Source organism: Pseudomyrmex gracilis, unplaced genomic scaffold, assembly GCF_002006095.1.
Source record: "Pseudomyrmex gracilis isolate BER0280 unplaced genomic scaffold, ASM200609v1 scaffold_471, whole genome shotgun sequence".
Lineage (NCBI taxonomy): Eukaryota > Metazoa > Arthropoda > Insecta > Hymenoptera > Formicidae > Pseudomyrmex > Pseudomyrmex gracilis.
In genome coordinates, this window is record NW_018021055.1 from 26,164 (window position 1) to 29,776 (window position 3,613).

Here is a 3,613-nt window from a genome sequence, read left to right on the forward strand (position 1 = left end):
AGTCCGGGAACTTTCCGGACAAACTGTGTATATTATTGACAATTTATATTTCTATTATTGACTTTATTTATATGTAATCGGCAATAGTTCTTTTTTGTAAGGGTGTTACCAAAAACTTTGTTTGCGTTGTAAAAATGTACTTTAAATAATATTTAATAATATTATAAAAAAGAGAAATATTTTTATAATGATATATTGTTGCAGATATATTTCAGCAAACACAAAGTAACAGTAACGTAACAGTAATGTTATAATTTCCTACTCAACGATGTAACTGCAATGTAACATGGCTTGTACGTAGCAGTTACATTGTTGAGTGGGAAAGTATAACATTAATGTTACGTTACTGTTACTTTGTGTTTGCTTGGATTGCACTCCAATATTTTTAATAAGCTAATACTTCAATTAAATAATCAATGAAATGCGTAGAATAGCTTGAGAATAAGTAGATAACCATAATTACATTTTATTGTTATTAAGGAACAAGTACTCTCGCGGACTGAGTACAGCGGCTGCGAATATGGAGGTCTCGAGTTCGAATCCTACCATCCATCTCAGGATTTTTTCCGGGTTCCGATACTTTTCATCGAGTTAATCAGTTAATCGGCAAACTGAATCAGGCACCTAAAGAGATATTATTTCGAGTGAAATTTCGAATTAAGTTTCCTTTCTTATAAGGCAATGTGCCATTGCTTTTTTTTTTAGTAATCACCGTAATATTACTGTGGTGCATTTCGGCGGACATTTTAATATTATACTGTGATATTACATTAACATTACGGTAATATTTCTACTATATTAGAATGTAATATTGCAATGGAAAAACAATATTACAGTGATATTGTAGTAATATTACGTGTTATGTGATGTTACGTCATGGCCCATGGATACGGTCGGGCTATGGTGAAACGCAACAGTAAACGCGTCGTTTTTCATATCTCTCTTTACAGTGGACACGCTGTGAGAGAGTCGAGCGAGTTTGTTTATATTCGTCGACAGGTCAACGGCGTACGCCGATCTTACTCTGTCTAGCGAACACTCGCTCGTTGGTCCCTTTTTAGGTCTGAGACGCAAATCTCATTTACCAAAGACGGGACCTAGCGATTTTAATGAGGAAGTGTGAGTGGGTTGTACGGAGAGAAGGATAACAAAAAATAACTCTTTAGTTTGATTCCACACATTATAAAGTAGTTATATTTATTAAAAAAAAAGAAAAATCAAAATCTTAGCAAATTACTAACATACAGATGGTGAAACTAATACAATGACTGAGCGCATAATCGTTTCGTACAAAGTAATCTATAAGCTAGGGTGCAAGTGTGAGAGAGAAGGGGAATACGAGTTGTTTAGTGCAGCCAGCCTCTTTGACCCATGTTAACGCAACTTAGATCATCTTAGAAATGTATTTCCTTATGTCAATTGACAAATTTGGTTTTGTTTCATTTCTTAGGTTCCGATAGATTTAATGATAGAAATAAATTTGAATGTGTCATGGTTCTACGACTGATATTCGGAGATAAGCGGGCTTTGTTTCCGTGATTTAGGGAGGAAAAAGAAATAGTTCGGACGCCACCCGAGACGGTTACACACCGCGAGTAGCCCTTCCAATTAAACCAAATTTTTGAGTGTGTCTATCTATTTGTTTATTTTAATCGTTTTCTCGATTTCTCCGAAAATCAGTCACGAAGTCAGACGTTAATTTCGCAAAAAGTAGAACCTCCGAATGAAAATAATTACAATGTGGACTTACTATTTGCTGCGGACCAGTGATGTTGATTAAAGCCTGTTCTATATTGATCGCAAGCGCAAACGCAAGGAACAGGTCTGGTAGAATTGACTAATCGTATTGATCAAATCAGCCAATTGACCAGCGTGATTGGTCAATTCTACGAGATCTATACCTTGCGTTTGCGCTTACGATCAATGTAGAACGGGCTTAATAAAAGGTTCTGGGCCGTTGCGGCACAGTAGTTCACTCTGGGATCTCACTTTCTGCACTCACTGTCACTCACTTACTCTTTGAGAGAACTCGCTGTGGTACTTCTAAAATCTGCGGCTCTATCTGACTCCGATCCCGAGAGTCCCGGCTTATATACAATTTTGAGTAAGCGAGGACTCTTACTCAAAATTGTATATGACTCTCGGAAAACTCGGTTGGGCCCTGCTGGTTCCTATTTGTTAATTAGTTAGTCAGGGTAAACTTATGAGATTGCCAATCGGCGGCGACCTCTCGCCTTGGTCGGCTCGTCTAATTTTCCGGGGAAGGGAAAAGAGAAAGTGTTGTTTTTTTTATAACGCCACGTAGATCCTTTGCTATTTGTTTGTAATAAAATTGTTCGTGGCGCCGGAGTTTCTATTTGCGCCGGCTGCTCTAAATTTTATAAGCGGTGTTCTTCTTGACCCGGAGATATCTGAGTTTGTTTGGAAAAGCAATAAATTCTTCCTGCTCGTTATCAAGAGAAAAGAATTTTTTTGGTTATTACTAGGCGCGGTTTATCCTTTCGGGCGCTGATATGATTTCCGTTTGCTCCTCTATCTTATCGTTTCGGAGTCTAAGTTTCGAAACGATAGAAGATCCGTTCGAGTTATCTATTGCTTTTTGTTACTTGTTTATTATATGTAGGCGCGTCGCGTTGCAAGAAAAAGGGGACCGTGGAGTCCCCAGAACGTAACAAAGTATATTGTGAAAATCGCACAAATATGTTTCGATGATTTTTAAAATTTCGCCTGTCCGTTACTTTATAGCTTTTACATTCTTTGCCGGAATAATCGGCACCTGCAATATTGACATGTAAGTGCTGACAAGTGATACACTAGCATAAAACTTCTATTTCAGGTTACAATCACATATATTACGCTTATTTCTTAAGATTGATGATGTCGTTAATCGGTGAAATGTAGGTTTACGGCTGTCTGCAAAACGACAAAAAATTGAAATTTTCGAAGAAGCTTTTCTCAAGTTTTGCGTTGTTCTTTTCAAGTCGTGTTCAATTTTACGACAATCGATACATAAAGTGATATAAAATATAGTATACTGAATATGGTTTACAAACACACAGTATATAAAAGTACTAATAGTGCTTTTGACTTTTTTAAATATAAATAGCAGTTAGAATGTTTCTTATATCATATGACTTTAAATTTTATGTTTTATTAGAATGTGAACTTACATATACATGTATAGGCAAATTCACCGGTTTAACTTTTATAAAAATTTATTTTTTTTTCAAATGTGCGGCACATACATCTTATATTGACTAACATGTCTAAAATAAGTTCAAAAACCATCTACACGCGTTAATGGTTTTAAGTAAATGGCGCAAAGTTTACTTGATTGAAGTCGATTTATATTTCTTTCCAGTTTTACATTGCAATCACGTTTAAATTACGCACTTTTAACGTCATAACTAAGAAAATTGGGATTGAAAATTGTGGCCACATGGATTCCGTGGTAAGGTATGATATAAGAAAGAGTGGTAATTATGCAGTTATACGGACTATTTTCCGATCTCAACAATTTTGACATATGTTATCAAGGTCACCTCTCTGAATAATAATATGAAGGTTTTATCCGTCGCTCATTGTTTATAAAAAAATTATGAACAAAAAAAGT